This window comes from Neomonachus schauinslandi, chromosome 10, assembly GCF_002201575.2.
Source record: "Neomonachus schauinslandi chromosome 10, ASM220157v2, whole genome shotgun sequence".
Taxonomy (NCBI): domain Eukaryota; kingdom Metazoa; phylum Chordata; class Mammalia; order Carnivora; family Phocidae; genus Neomonachus; species Neomonachus schauinslandi.
In genome coordinates, this window is record NC_058412.1 from 1,882,132 (window position 1) to 1,899,007 (window position 16,876).

Consider the following 16,876-nt stretch of genomic DNA (forward strand, 5'->3'; position numbering starts at 1 on the left):
CCTGATAATCCACTGCCCAGACAGTAGTGGACGGGCCGACCTGTGTGCTCACATGTACTCTCCTGCCAGTTACCCCACGAGAACCAGGAACTGGCAGCCTGACTCTCCCTGTGTGGATCCCATTCCTCTGAAGCATCCTTCCATCTTCCTAGCATCCTGGATCCCGTCTAAGCCACACTCAGCTCTGAAACCAGTGGGCCGCGCACAGACGTCCCTGGGGTTCTGCACGGCTCGCCTCAGCCCACAGCCCCAGACTTGCCCTGCCCCCGGCGCTTGCAGACCCTGGCCCCGAGGCTGCTTCGCTGTAGGCTCACTAGGGCCATAGGCTGGTGGGCTGAGCCACCCCGAAACACAGTGCTAATATAAGAACAGTGCTGGACACCTGAGGGTCGGGAGTCTCGGCAGGCTCGCTGCACGGGCCTCATCTTTATTGCCCATGGAGCCCACGGGGCAGCGTGGCTGGGCTCTAGGTCAGGCGTGGCTTCCTCGCCCTGTGAGCACAGTTGTCCTCCAGATGCATCTCTTTCTCTCCATGTGCTGTCATTCCCGAGGGCCGGTCTCCGGAGGGACACAACAGAGGTGCTAGAAGCCAGCCAGCATCCAAGAGCAAAGGCAAGGCTGCCAGGCCTCGATGGCCGAGACCCAGACCGGCACGGCGGCGCTCACACCTCCCTCTGCGGGTCTGAGAACCCAGAGGCCAGCCTAGCGGCTCCACCCTGAGAAGGGAGGGTGGCGTGGGCACTGGGAGTTGGCCCGTTCCCTGGGAGGGCTCCCACGAGGATCAACTCTGCCAACAGCACGACCAGAGCCAAGCGGACTGTCCTCCGCGAGCCTGGGTTCCCCAGCCGTAAAAGGAGTGTGTGGCTGGCGCACCCGGCAGGGCGGCTGGGGCAGCAAACTCCGCAGCAGGCCCTCAGTGAACAGAGGCTGCTGTTAGCAACGTTGTCCCGGGATGCCCTGGGCTCGCTCATTCATTCATTCGGACGCTTCTGGACGCTTCCCTGGGAGTCACTTAGCTGGACAGGGTAGGGCAGGGTGACCAGGGAGCTCACCTGGGGAAGGGGGTATAGACTCTGGAGTCAGGCTGCTGCGTGGAAATCGGCCACCACCATCCCAGTGCGTGGCCATGGGCAGCCGTGCAAACGTCTCAGAGCCTCCACTGAGGATGGGAACAACAGGACCCCCTTGGGACCGCGCAAGCGGTAAATGAGATCGGGGCCAGGAAGGGCTCCCAATAGGGGCAGGCCCGTCATCACTGCTTCCAAGGCGCCCGTCATCCTCGTGGACGTGTCACAGCGAAGACGGGCTGTTCCTCCAGCGTTGCTCCCCTGACCCCAACCCCCGCTTCTCACGGACTCTTCCCCCAGGCCCAGCGCTTTATCACTTACAACGCGCGGCTTTCCGCCCTGTGTGCTCGCTCAGCCGAGCCGAGGCCTTAGTGAAATGAGGCACGGCATGAATAAGTGAACACACACACAATAAAGCTTGCGGTGCGTGGACCCAGCCCAACTCCTGCCCCCCACGAGGACCCTCATCGACCGCCACACGGCGCTCTCTGACCCCCGGCCCTGACCTCTGTCCTTGAGAGGGCAGATCCGCAGCAGCTTTCCCGCCGCTCACAATGTGCTGCGCTAGACGCTCGTCCTCTTCCTGATGAGATCTCCGCTCGGTTTCCATCTGGAAAAATGTCATCCGTTCTGGTGATTTACCTCACTCAGGTCTGTCAAGTTGCCCCATAACCTTGTTCGTGGGGACTTCAATCTCTCAAAGCCTCACTTGGATTTATTGTGAGAAATGTCCCTGGAATAGGAACTGCCTTATCGCCCTTTCAAGGGAAGGTCAATGCCCTGGGAGCCCTCGGCCCACCCAGGCCCCCGTGTCCCTGTCCCACTGCCAGGACCTCTGTGCTGCGGGGCCCTGGAGCTGGGTGGGGGTCCTCTGAACGCCAGCACACCGGGGCTGTAGAGCTAGAGCAAGACAAGCCCCCCATCGCTGCTGAGAAACCTCGGCTTCCTCTAGGGGCCCTATCAGCTGCAGGTGGCAGGCGGGAGGGGCGCCACCCACGAGCAAACCCCACCCCCAGGGCCCCAGGCCCACTGCCCTCACAGTCTTCCTGCCTCCCCAATACACAGACCTCCCCAGAGCTGAGTATCTTGTGTCCCTGGCACCTCTAACCCAGATGGACGCAAGGACAGACAGATGGCGGGTATTTGAAGGTGGACGGAAAAGGACGCACACCTTTCCCATTTTCTTTAAGAAACAATCACAGATGATGTGCTAATCCCCACAACAGTTCCCACTCCTGCCTCCTTCCTCCCTTTGCGGAATGTGCTTGCTGCTCTCATTGGCAGAACCGAGAACCCACGGCGTCACCGCAGAGCACGACAGGGACCCGCAGTGATTCTAATGCAGGAGGGCACCCTGAACATGTCCCCGGATCCTGCCCAGCCCCCAGCCTGTGCCCTGGGCAGCCCCAGACCCGTCTGTCATGAAGGTGGCACCTCCTCTGTGAGAGGGAGGAATATGTCCAGCTGGTTTTGTGGTACAAACTTGGGGGCCGCAGAGCAGATTTTGGCCTAAGAGAGGCCACTGAGTCCACTGGACCCCACAGATGATCACAGGGAAGGCCCCCGAGGAGGCCGGCTGCTAGTCCCGCTCTAGGGCTGGGAAGGCCCCGGGCACCCCAATGTCATCACAATGTCATCACAGCACCTTTAAGACCAGCCTCCCCCCAGCGCTGTGGCCCCGCCTTGGCTCCAACATCCTGATTCCTCAATCTGACCAGAACAGGGCTTTTCCAGGGTTAGTTTCTGCCTCTTCAGGATTTAAAGTCTCACTGCATGTTCTTCTCTGCCACTAAAGCAACGGCTGTGAACCTTGCAGCATGACCTCCGGGCAGTGCCCATACCCAGGGAAGGCCAGCAGAGCACGAGGCAGGGCTTCACCGGACACGCACATCACGTCCACGCCGCCCGCCGCTGCACGAGGCTCGGGTACGCGTCCCATGTGCACAGTTACAGTCCCCCAGTAGAAACAGGCTTTCCTGAAGACGCTCGTCCTCTTCCTCACAGCTGGTGTGACGCCAGCCGGAGGCTGCTCGCAGCATCCGACGCGGGCCCCACCTCCCAGCCACCCCTCTCCACACAAACCCCTGCGTGTTCCCCTGGTGACGCCAGCCTGCCCTTGGGTGACAGTCTCAGACGTCACCTCCTCTTGTACACTTCTTGGCTCTGGCCCCAGAGCCCCAGGGCACTCTCCCTAGGCCAGCCAGCCCCACAAGGCGGGGAGGGGGGGTTACCCCACAGCCTCCTCCCTCCTAAGTAACGGGAATCGGCATTTCTTTCGGACAAGGGACCCTGGGCCGTGTTCCGTGTCGAATTCTGTCGAAGCGACCTGCAAACATCATTTTTCCCGACTCGGCCGTCCTGTCAACATGGCTCAGCACTTCCACCCTCCACACACTCCACCTCATCAATCTGTTTATTTTTGTTTTTAAAGATTTATTTATTTGACAGAGAGAGAGCACAAGCAGGGGGAGTGGCAGAGGGAGAAGCAGACTCCCCGCTGAGCAGGGAGCCCCAAGTAGGGCTCGATCCCAGGACCCTGGGATCATGACCTGAGCCGAAGGCAGACGCTTAACCGACTGAGCCACCCAGGCACCCCAATCTGTTTCTGTTTTTAATGCAACAAAAATAGGTCCACTTACACTTTATAAAATCAGATTAGTTGTTGGGGCCCGGAGGAGAGCCAGCGCCATCAGCGTGAGGGTGAAAAGCCTGAACTGGGCTCCTCCCCAAGAGCGCAGTGGCAGCATTCCCGAGGTGGACAGTGGCCCGTGAGGACCCCGGTCCAGAATGTCTGCTGGCCCCACACATGGGGGTGGCTAAGAATGGTGTGCAAGGCGCTATCCATTATTAATAACTGAGTGCCCCTCAAGTCCTCAAAAAACAACTCTAGTTCTCTTGAGTAACCTAATTTCTAATGTTTACTTACTTAGCTAACCTTAAATATTTTAAATTTCAATAAAAGTAATAAGCACACATGTTTAACATATAAAATAGTACAGGAAGGCTGATGAGAGAGAAAGGGACCAGGGACTGGGGAGAGGGGGAATGAGGAGGGGGGGAGGGGGGAAGGAACGAGCAGGAAGGGAGGAGGGGGGAGGGGAAAGGAGGAAGGGGAGGGGGAGGGGAGGGAGGGGGCAGAGAGACCCCTGGCCCACCCTCCCCACCCCTAGACCTGCTCCTTGGCAGTAAGCACTCTGGCTTTGATTCCAGTGCCTCCTTGGCCACCTCCCTACCTTAGGAAAGGGTAAAGGGCTGTTTCCTGACGGACTTGGGGAGGGCGTTCCCCTGTGCCATGCCCCCTCCCAGGGCAGGTGCACCAGCATTCAGCTCTGTGCTCAGAAGCGTCTGACCACAGCAGTAACCAATGCCCTGCAGCTCCCCCTTCGCGGAGGCCCCCTGCTCCCCCAGGCTCAGGGAGGGTGGGCACGGCATCTCCATGCCCCGTCTGCCCCCTCACCTCCACCTCTCATGCTGACAGCCACACTGCACCTTGTTAAGGTTGATAACATGACATTCTATTTTTACTCATAATTGAGTCTCCTGTGCTTTGTCTACAGAGTGTAGAAAGTTGAAAACCAATTAACCTGAATGAGTTAGCATAGCTAATCACTGTAACCGATAAACCCCATGTAAAGTAGGGTAATCACCAGCTTTGTGTCCTGGGTCTGCACAGGGGGCGGTAGACAGGTCCATGAAGAGCCCCTGGGGACCCGGCTACGGCACGGGGCGCTGCCATCCTGACCACGTGGCCGGCACAGCATTTCAGCCAGTGGGTGGGGCAGAGCCCAGAGGGGTCCCTGCAGGTCCACTCACTCACCTGGCCACCTGGACCCACCTGGCGCACAGAAGGTGGGCAGCCACCTTGCCACTGGATGGCCCTCCCTCACCCTGCTCCCGTGGACGGCAGGAGCCAGCAATGGTCTTGGGGTCAGACTTCTTCCACTCGCAGGACAACATTCCTAGTGCCGCACTCAAGTGAATTTTCTTTCTTATACTTTACCAAATATTCAAAACCGATCCGTTTTTGCTGACCTGTGTTTGGGCCATGCATTTCAGGTAGTGCTTGGAACCCACTCAGCTGCCTCGGAGGTCGGGGTGCAGATGGTGCGTTATACCAGTCCTGCTCTCTGCCTGCCCCCCCACATCACTTTCGGTCCTGCTTTGAGGGGTCAGCTCGGTGTTTTCCTTCATTCTCTGCCCTTCGTGGCCTCACATTTCCCCCTGCCCCCCACTGAAGCTGACTGCTCCTGGGAAGGTGCCCACTTCCCTCCCCAGGAGCATCTCTCCTAGACACTCCCAGTGGCTGGCTCCTGTGTGGGCTGCTACCATCGGCAGCCACCACCCAGACGCCCCCCAGCTCAGCAGCATCAGGCCCCCAGTACCTTGGACCCTGTCACTTCCTCGTTCTTTGTGCGCCCCCCTATTTCACACCCCCAGTAACTCCGAAAGAAAGGGTACTTGGTTAACCCTGTTCAACAATTGGCAGCACTAAATGACGGCGTGGCCGGCAGCATGGCGGTTACCATGGGGTCCGTCCCTGGGAGGCAAGTGGATTGGTGCTTCTCTGTCTGCAGACACGCGTCCGTGGTTCCGTTCGCTGCCTGCGCTTCTCCACACGTTTGTTTACTCCAATGGCAAAGCTCACTGAAGAAGGGGCCTTGGGACTCTTGGGAGTCGCTGTGGGTCTGCGAGCCACACTTACCAACAAAGGCCTGGGTGCGGGACTCTGCTCTGGGGCCTTCCTTCCCCAGAATCTGACAAATGCAATTCTGCTGCCCTCTAGAACGCTGGTGCCCTCCCTGCCTTTCGAGACCTAATGCCAGCCTGATTTTAACGTCTTTGTAGCTGGATCTTTTTTTTCTTTAAGTACTTCTTCAGTGTCTTTAAACCTTGTGAGTTTTCACAATAGCCCATCCGGATATGTTTTAGGGCCATCACGGATTCCACCTGCACGGCGAGTCCCCCCGCCCCCCCCCGCCGCCACGCTTGTCCTGTTTCTTCAGAAATCCTTGCTGCTCCATTTTCCTGGTTTCCCCTTTCTGAGATTTCTGGTCACTGGATATTGATTTTCTTGTTGATCTATAAGTTCCTTTCTCTTTTCTTTTATAGTTTCTCTCTTTTGCTCTACTTTCTAGAAATTTTCCCCAACTTTATCCTTTTTTATTGACTTTTAATTTTGGCAAGTACATGTCAGGTTTCCAGCACCTTTCAGAGGGATAAGCGCTCCTTTCTTATAGCACACTGTTCATGTTTTATGACTGCACTGTACTCTTAGATCTCTCGAAGATAGTTATTGGGGTTTTTAAGTCTTTTCCTAAGTCATCTGTTTTCCTCATAGGTTATTTGTGTCCTATGTGTTTATTTTAGATTTTCTTAAATAGTTCCATTTAAGAGGAAGCCTTAATAGCCAGAGGTCTGTGGGTTATCAATGGGCAAATGAGCAGAGGGACACAAAGACTCTAGAGTGCCCAATCATACACATGCCCTGGACCCCCCAGTGCAGTCTGGCCTGGAGCGGTGCCCAGCCCCCGGCCCCTGCCCTCCCGCCCCTAACACGCATGCACATTCACCCAGCCGCCCACACCAGAGCAGGCTCCGCTTCAGCAGGGCGCCTCTCCCCACCCACAGACCATTACTGGACTGTTGAAACTCACCTGACTTCCACCTGCTTACTCACTTTGCTGTGTTGTTGTAAAGAGACCTAAGGGAGGAGATCTGAGCCCAGTCAGTCTCCTGGGACAGTCCAGCAACTATTTAAACAGATCAGATCCATGAGGATCCACTCCAGTGGGTTCCAAGGGCCATCCAGGTAGAGGTGAGTGGGGAAGTTCACGGCAGAGACTGCACAGTGGCCACGGTGGCATTTGGTCCAGGGAAAGGAGGAGGGGAATCTGCAATGAATACTCTGTTTCTGTAAGTTTGCTCGGCCAATATTGCAGCTTGTTCCTGTTTTCTGATGGAGAAAACCAAGGAAACCGAATTCTGCAGGAACACTATCTGTGGAAATGTCTCAGATCCTCAGCCCCTTCCCACTCATCAGGAGGGTGGTGTCTCCATAGCAAGATGGTGTGTTGTTTCTGCACCGGGCAGATGGGGCCCTTTGGGATGCAGGAGGGCGTACCTGACCCTGGACACTCTCAGGTAACAATGGCAGCCATGCCCGCAGTGGCCTGTGCTCTATAGCGTGCTGCCCGGGGGCGGTTCCCGCCCCCGGGGACACCTGGACCAGCCCTCAGTCCCAAGACACATGGGTGCCCATCCTGAATGCAGGCTTCAGATGGAAAGGCACCAACGGCTTTTGGTTTCTGCCAGTTGAGGATCAAACGATTTGAGCTCGTCCAACCTCAGACCAAGCAGGGTGCTGGCACATTCAGAGCCCCTCCACTGAGTGCAGGTCCACGAGGAGGGCACACTCCCGTCACAATGGGAGGGAGGGAACTGGCGCACCGAGAGCTCTCGATACTGCGACAAGTGGTGTGACCAGGATCTGTGTCTGTCTGACTCCCCGTCATGGCTCCTTCACGCACCTGGCAGCTGTCTCCAAGTGCTGTGTTGCCGCCGTGTTCCTGCCATGTTGCCGCACACAGCCCTGATGCAAGAGCTGTGTGAGGACAACAGGACGACCGCGCTGCTACCACGCGCATACCATGCAATGACCGTGTGCCTGCCACGTAACGACCACGCTGCCACCACGCCTCCCACACAACCACCACGTGCCTACCACACGACGACCGTGTGCCTGCCACGTAACGACCACGCTACCACCACGCCTCCCACACAACCACCACGTGCCTATCACGCGACGACCATGTGCCTGCCACGTGACGACCACACTACCACCGCATGCCTACCATACAATGTCCACATCCTACCACACTACTTCCATGCCACTTCCGTGCAATGACCACACCGCCATGCAACCACGATGCAGCGACCTCACGGCCACCACCACCACGCTGCTCCACGGCAGCAGTGAAGGAGGCCACCACAGATGAGAGCAACACTGAGAGCTCTGAGGATGTCGAGGTCTGTGCACCACCTGCTGCTCCAGAAGACCTCAGTCTTCCAACCCAGTAGGAAGCTGGTGTGACCACACTGCCCCCCATGCACGTGCCAGAGTCTCTACAAAGTCTCGCTGGTGCCACGAGGACACTGTGCCGGCTGTCCTCCAGCTCCCGTGTCACTAACAGGCCAGTTCCAGCACGGGAGTGGACACCCGCAGATGCTCTGGGTACTAGAACGGGAACAGTGTGACGGCAGCCTCACCGGGGGTGTTTCCCATGCAGACAGACACCCTCCGGCAGGGAGACCCACTGCTACACTGTCAGCACCCTCCGCTCGAAGCCCTTGGCCTGACTGGATTTCTCCTTGCCTCAGAGATTTTGACAAATGCTTCCTTATCACGTCTCTGATCTGGCATGAAAGTCCTACAGTTCTCTTCAGGGGAGCTGAACGGTTCTTCGGCGAAGATTTATGGAGTCCTTGCCACAGCCCTGCCACGCTCCAAGTGTGGAGACACAGGCAACCACTGCAGACCTGGACGGCGAGGCGGGGGCAGGTGCGGCCACACACAATCACACACCAAGAAACCTGGAAAACAGGAGCAAGGCTGGGGTTTGCACTGGGGTCAACACCCTGGCTGCGAGATCTGCCGCCGTTTTGCAGGATGTCCTCACTGAGGGACACTGATGACGGAGAGCGTGCCATCCCCCATGGGACTTCTCACAGCCAAGGTGAATCTACCACAACATCCGAAAATTAAAGGGGAGGGGGATGCAGACTTCTCTGCCTTACCCCGCGAGCCTAGCCCTGTAGGCCTGGCGGGGCCGGAGGTGGGTGCAGTGGACCCCCCCCAGGGGACCGGGTGGCCCCAGCACGGCCTCCCCCACCCCTTGGCCCCGCCCCCGGCACGGGAGGTCAGAAGCACCGCGTCCCAGGCACGCCCTCCACAAAGCCTCGTGTGTCTCAGCTGCTCCTAATTTAACCACTCAGGTGAATGACCCCCCTCATTTTTACCACCTGGTCTCTTAAAGGAGCTTCCAAACATTTTAACCACCTCGCAAATCAAATCGTGGGTAGAGCAGCCTTCCCCACAGTGACCCTCCTTGCTTAATTAAACCACATCTAACAAGTGACAGAGACAGGCCGAGTGTGCTGCTTCCCGGAACTCTGTGCCAGGAAGCCCTGTCGACGGTGTGCACTCCCCCGAGCACAGTCGCTGCCCGGGCTCCTCAGCTGGGTCCTGGCAGTTGTCACGGGCACAATGCCTATTCAAGGACACCACACTAATCAGGAGGGAAGGCGGCAATTGGCAGGCTGAAGCACCGTGCTTTCTAATTATCTGCAGATCTCAATTGCAGAAATGATACTTATGTTCCGTCAAAGTTAAGGGATGATTAATCATTTCTCTGTGTACTTGGCAGAGTGGTGCTCAAGATCATGATGGTAATAATGCCTTGTCTTTATATACTCTCTTTCCTCCAAAGGGTTTAAAATCTTCCCAAGATTGCTTCAATTTATCTTTCAACATTGCTGTGAGAAGAAAAAAGTAGCACCAGTGGGTCAAATTAACACACCCCAACGGGTAAGGGGCTAAGCCAGGGTCAGAGATGGAAGGTCATTCATCAAAAGTCCAACACTTGCCTCGGTGGTCAAGCCGGGGAGAGATACTAATTGCCCATTATAGACCATATTTGTCAGGGAAATAAACCTTCACTGCCGTAACAGGAATGGTCGTAACTTCAACCAGGGAAATCCTACTTGCCGCTCATGTCACAGTCCGGGGTGGGCCATCCCCCCCACGGGGCGACTCGGGGACCCAGGGCTTCTCCAACCTGTGGCTCAGCCAGAACAGCCACAGAGGCCTCGCCCGACCCTGTGAGTGCAGCGGCGGTGAGCAGACTGCCAGCCAGCCAGCCCGAGGACAGCACAGGAGGCTTTTGGGCAAGGTCTGGACAAGACAGGGCTCACGGCTGCACGCACTCAGGGCCTGACCTCAGTCCCACGGCCGCAGCGAACTGCCGGAGGGGCTCCTGAGGGCACACTACGCGTGAGCGCTGCCCCGTCTTCTCTCCATCGCTGTGCTGCCCGCTCCACCCGGCCGCTTCAGAGGAACGTCGGAGGAGAATAGAGTCGAAAGGCCTCATGCCAACCAACACAGCACTCCAAAGGGTTAGGAGAAATTACCCTGTGCGCTGATTTCTAAAGAAAATCCACTCACCACCCGGACCCACTTTTTCCTTGCCTTTCTCCTTCTTAGAAGAGAAAACAAATCACCTCTGGTGCCAGGCAAGACGGAGTGGGCACAGCGCAGCCTCCCTGCACTGATTACGGCTGGAGCTCTGGGCGGAATACAGAAGGCCGGCATCCGAGGACTCGGACAAGTGCGCGGCGGCGGAGACGGGGGAGGGAAGGCGAGCTGGGCGAATGACCAGTGTGGTGCTGGGCTGACTGGCTGTCCTCCTTTTCCTCGCGGGCTGGCTTCAGGCAGCCTGGGTCTCAAATCCACGCAGTAAGCAGGACAGAGGACTTGCAAAGGGGCCTCTGAGAGCCAGAGGGTGCTGGGGGAAGGACTCGGGGATCCTCTTCCCTTGTTTCCCCCTGCTTTGCCCCGAGGTCACCGCCCATCATGAAGCTACAGCCACAGCAGTGCTATCGGCTCTTAAAACGCCCAGAAAAAACCCGCTTCTCTGGGGGAGAACCAGGAAAGCGGGCCCCTGAGTTCCAAAGAATTTAGGGGAATCCTGCTTATCTTTCTTTCTTTCTTTCTCTTGCCACCTTGCCCCCAAAACCACCCCAGTTGTGCAAAACCACAACACCGTGCGTGGGGGCAGAGCATGAATCAGACTCAGGGAAACCACAACCGTCCAGCCAAAGACTGGGAACGTGCCACTGTGGTCCAGAGAGTGCTGGGGACATCCCGAGGGGAGAGAGCGCAGAAAGAAGGCCCCCCAAGGACGCAAGTGAGCGGACCTGAGCCCCAGGCTTACTTCCCAGCTGCGCGTGCAGGGACCAGATCCAAGGAAGCACAGCAAAGACTTTGCAGGCTGAGCTGACACTGAAATCACTTCTCACAGATGGTATGACAGGGCTTATGGTCTGAGCCTAATATTCTCTACAAGATTTAAACAACAGTTTCTCAACCTATGCATTGTTGATATTCTAGACTGAACAATTATTTTGGGGTGGAGGTGGCTGTCCTGTCCACTGTAGGCAGGTGAACAGCATCCCTGACCTCTACCCACCAGACATCACCCAATGTCCTCTGTGGGGCAGAATCCCACCCAGCTGAGAACGACTGATTTAAACAGAACTTGGGGTGTCTGGGTGGCTCAGTCAGTTAAGCGCCCGACTCTTAATCTCAGCTCAGGTGTTTGTCTCCGGGTCATGAGTTCAAGCCCTCCGTTGAGCTCCACACTGGGTATGGAGACTACATACAATACAATACACAGAACTCAGCACCTCACAACATACTATTCAATATATCCAGGATACAATTCAAAATTATTCAACATACGAAAACCAGGAAAATACAACCAATTTTCAAGAGCAAAGACCATCAGCACATGCCAACTTTGAGAGGACCCAGCTATTTGAGTTACGAGACAAAGACTTTAGAGCAGCAGCCATAACCATGCTTTTATGAGAGCGAGATGAACACTTTTGAGACAAGGGAAAAACACATGTCTGAGCAGAGAAAGAGAAACTATACGAAAAAAAAAAAAAGGAAGTTTTAGAACTGAAAAATAAGATATCTGAAGTGAAATTAAAGATCACCAGGAAGACTCAATAGTAGAATGCAGATAGCAAAATGAGTTAGAGGGCCTGAAGATGGATCTGTGTGAACCACTCCGTCTGGAGAACAGAGAGGAAAATGGACGCGGGGAGAATGGACACAGCCCCCTGAAACCTGCAGGGCAGGATCCACCCCCCAACAAAGAAAACTCCAGAAGGCTTTACTGGCAAGTGCGATCAAACATTCTACCAAATCGGTTCTACAAAACTACTTCCTGAAAAGAGAAGAAGAACCCATCAATTCACGCCAAGAGGCCAGCAGTACTATGAGGCTGACCCCAGACAGTGATGTTACGATGAGACAGCATCCCTCATGAGCACAGACGCAAAAACCCCCCACAAAACTTGAGCAAATAAAACTTAGTAATATTTCTTAAAGATAACAAATCATGACCAAGCAGCTTTACCCCAGACTGTAAGGCTGGTCAGCATCTGAAAATCCATCAACATGACTCACCACATTGACAGACCACAGAAGAAGAGCTATATAATCATATCTATAGATAAGAAAAAATGTTCGACAAAATTCAATATCCAGTCATGATAAAAACTCTCAGATAAACAGGAAGAGAAGGGGACTTCCTCAACCTGATATATGGTGTCTCCATTTAATGGCCAAAGAGCCAATGACTCACCCCCTGAGATCAGGAACAAAGCAAGCACATCACCTCCCAGTCCTTTTCAACACTGAACTGGGGTTCGTGGCCTCCAGAGTGATGGGGTAAGATAGAGAAATAAAAGGCATACAGAATGGAAAAGAAGAAATACAACTGTCTCCATTTTGCATAGAATCTGATATCCACCTGGAAAACCCCAAAGTATTCTATAAAACAAAGCAAGCCCTAAGACCTAGTGAGTTAGGTGTATGTAGTAAATACACAGATCAATGGAACAGAATAGAGAATCCAGTACCCCCACACAAATACACTCAAATGATTTTTCAAAAAGTTGCAAAGGCAATTCAAAGGATCACCTTTTCAACAAATGATGCTTGTTTATTGAGATGCATATATAACAAAAGAAGCCTCATTATACTTCCTGTAACACAGGAAAATTAACTCAAGTGAGTCACAGGCATGATTGTAAGAGGTAGACCTGTGAAGGTTTTAAATGAAACATAGGAGAAAACCTTTTAGACTTCGGGTTTGGCTATTAGGTTTTAGATATGACATCGAAAGCGTGATCCATAAAAAAAATTAATAAATCAGACATCAGCAAAATTAAAACTTTTTTGCCCTGTGGAAGATACTGTTAAGAGAATTAAAAAAAGAAGAAGAAGAAGCCAGACTGGAAACAAATATTTGCAAATCAAACATCTGACAAAGGACTTACATCCAGAATATATAAAGAACTCTCAAAACTCAAAAATAAGAAAACATACAACCCAATTTTTTAATGGACAAAAATGTGAACAGATGCTTCACCAAAGAAGATTTATGGATGGAAAATACAGACATGAAAAGCCAGCAACATCATTAGTCATCAGGGAAATGCAACGTAAAACCACAATTGGATAGCCTGTCCACCGACCACAGTGGCTGAATTTAAATGACAGATCACACACACGCTGCCAAGGATGGAGGTCGTCTGGGACTTGGATACTCTGCTAGTGGGATGCACCACGGGGAGCCACCTGAGGAAGCTGTTCAGTTTCTTGTAAAGTTAAACATACATTTACCACATGGCCTAGAATTCTCCTTCAAGGCAAGTGAGTAATGCTTTGATCACACAGAACCCGTATTAAGATGCTTATGGCAGCTACATTCATACTCACCGAAATAAGGAAAAAACACAAATATCCATCAGTGGTGCTGTCCATGCACATAGTGGAGTACTTCTCAGCAGTGACAAGAGGGGATGCAGGTCCAATGCATCACGCTAAGTGGAAGGTGCCAGACCGAGAGGCTACAGACTGCCTGATGCCATTAACGGGACATTCTGAAGCGCGTGGGGATGAAGATCAGAGGAGCTGTTGTCAGGAGTTGGGTGGGGAGGACTGACTCCAGGGGGATGCACAAGGACATCAGGGGGATGATGGATTCTGCAAGGTGACTGTGGCGGAGGCCACGCAGCTATGCATCGGTCAAAAACAGATGGACTGTACACTGAAAAAAAGTGCACGCTAATATAAAAACTGGATTTTCAAAAACAAAAACAGTACCCCCACACAAATATACTCAAATGATTTTTCAAAAAGTTGCAAAGGCAGGGGGACGTCAACGTCAAGTGTTATCAGTGTGATGCAATGGGAGGGGGAGACAGGATGACCAGCATTTTCTACAAGATGCCACTCGAGCTAAGGCATCCGTGTAAGGACGGCATGTAAGCAACAATAAACTGGCTAAGAAAACCCAAAGAGGAACTCCGTGCATGCACATGGTCACAGAAGGGCTCATGCGGGGAGGGGGCACTCCAGAAGCCATATCACATGGTAGGTGGGGGAAGGGGAGACACGTGTGAGTGTGTGGGTCAGCAGGAGAGAGCCTGGGTTGTGGGACGGACTATGAGGAGCCAGCGTGCTGTGCGGGAAGTGGCCCCATGGACACAAGGCAGGGGTGAGGCTGGCTTGAGGCCTCAGAGTGCTCCTGAGCTGGCTGGCCACCGTCAGGCACACAGGGGCCGGCCCACATGTGCTAGATAGCCCTCCAGTGCTTTCTATTCAAAGGGCCACATGCAGAGGTATGGCCCTGAGACCAAATCAAGTCTCTGTGACACAAGCAAGTGTATTCCCTGCTGTGGAGTCACTCATCAAACATCCTGAGGACTGAAGGGGGAGACTGGGCTACAGCTGTTATGGGGGGCGGACACAGGCCACGAAAGGGAGTTGTCCCCAGCACCCCCAAACACCTCCCCTTCCAGGGTATGCCGAAGACACCACACCCACTGCCGGGAATCTGGGACCTCCTACGCTCTTCATGGCTTCTTTCTGCTCGTATCCCCAGTTACCCTGTTGTATACGATCACTCACTTTATAAGCCACCGCAAATGTCTACATGGGGCACAGGAATGAAAGACAGAGAGACAAGAGGAGAAGCAGAAAAATAAAGAGGAGCATAAATGCAGAACTGACAACATGCTGGGGGAGAGACCAGCATTTTCTACAAGATGCCACTCGAGCTAAGGCATCTGTGTAAGGACGGCATATTTCAGCAGCTTACTAAAACCTCTGGGTCACCCCGCAGCCAGACTCCAAGTCTCTGCATGGTGTCGTGGTGTGGGAAAGCCCATTCCTGGCCTGTGCACACAGGGTACCAGAGAAGATGGCCTCGAATCACAAGGAAAATAGTACCAACCCTCACGAATGCATCTTGCGATTCAGCCCACCTCCTGCTCTACGTGAGTCTTACTTTAGGAAACCTCAACGTTATTTCTTAAAAGGCAATCCCCTTGACCTTGTCGCCCTTGCCCCCACCCCATCACGCGCCCAGAGAACTATGAACTGTCAGCACCTCGGGGCCCCTTCCTGGTGGTCAGCATGCTGCAGTGGGGGCGCAGACGTGACAAATCACAGGCAGAAGCAGGCAGCACGTCCCCCTGCCCAGGACGGACAACAAGAGTGGAGGACTAAGTGCTTTTCGCGTAATACACCCCGGTCCTGCCCAGTGCCATTCCAAAGGCACTTTAAGCACAATAGCTTAATTTATTGTTGTTGGCAGTTTAAGTGGACTACAGCTTAATTTGTGGCATGAGGTCAGCTGAACTTCGCTCTGTAATCTCCAGAGTTTGCTCCATACATTTAGGTTCCATTCTTTGGTTGGTTCCAAGACAGCAAATTAGAATTCTCTTTCTTTTATAACAAGAAAAAAAATAGCTTATACACAGAAGGAAACAGAAATAAATGAGAATTCTCTGTCTTCCTTAGAGAAGGGAGGAGAAGAAACAAGGTATTGATTTATATGTGAGAACAATGTGCATTTTGCAGGGTCTGCTCTATGGTCATCGTTCTGAAAGGGGGCTTCGCACACTGTTTGGTGGCCGGGGTGGCCAGTGTGGCCGGCATGGCCAGGGCGAAGGTGCTCCGCCGACTGGATACTCGGAAGACAGTTAACCAGGCTGCCTTGCCTGAGTTCTGATTTCAGTACATTCGAGAGCAGATGAGCATACGGAAAACTGACATTTTATTGAACCTAATTTATTCGCCTCTTCCAAATCTGGGCCCCAATCACCAACGTCAAGTGTTATCAGTGTGATGCAATGGGAGGGGGAGACAGGATGAAACTCTGACTAATGAAGATGGGATTCTGGTGCATTTTTGTAAACTAGGAGAGTAGCTGGGTAAGCATGTGCCTGGAGACAGGAAAGGTTGGCTAGACAGGTCTATCCCGACGTGCCTTCCTTCCTCTCCCACATCCCCTCCCCTCAAAACGGAGGCTTTGTTTCCCCTTTAATTCCACAAACCAACCTGTGACGACTAAACCAGTTACCTGTGACTATTGTAACAGCCCCCTGGCGAGTCCTGTTTCTTCCAGGCAATCCCAAATAGCCAGCGAGGCAATGTGCCTCACACTCCTGTCTGGGGTATGGCGTGCACACACTCGAGAACCCCCTCCCCGGCTGCCGTAGATGCACCTTGTCTCCTCCACCCACCAGCGCCCTCGTGCTCCAGCTGCAGCTCGTGGTACCAGCCGCTGAGCCCCTGCTCCCGCCCCCTGTCCTCCCCAGGCCTCTCCAAGAGTCGTCACCTGCCTCTCTGACAATCACCATCTTTCACCTCTGTTGACACCCTTGATATTTTACCTCTCCTTTAATTCTACATAGGATTAAATACCTGTTCAGCAGTCTGTGTCTCTCATCCAGCGCCGAAGAAAAATCAGAGCTGGACAGTAAACCACCCAGATAAAAACAGATTTCGTTCAGGAGGGAAAGAGGCGAAAACCAACATCAGTACAAAACCAGGCTCGATTCCAAACACAGCAGGGCAAGCGGGAACTTGCAGCCAAGGAGCACGGCGGGGTCTGTGGATGGGAGCCCGTTACGAGGGAGCACTGGGGGCCAAGGGGGTTGGGTGACGTGGC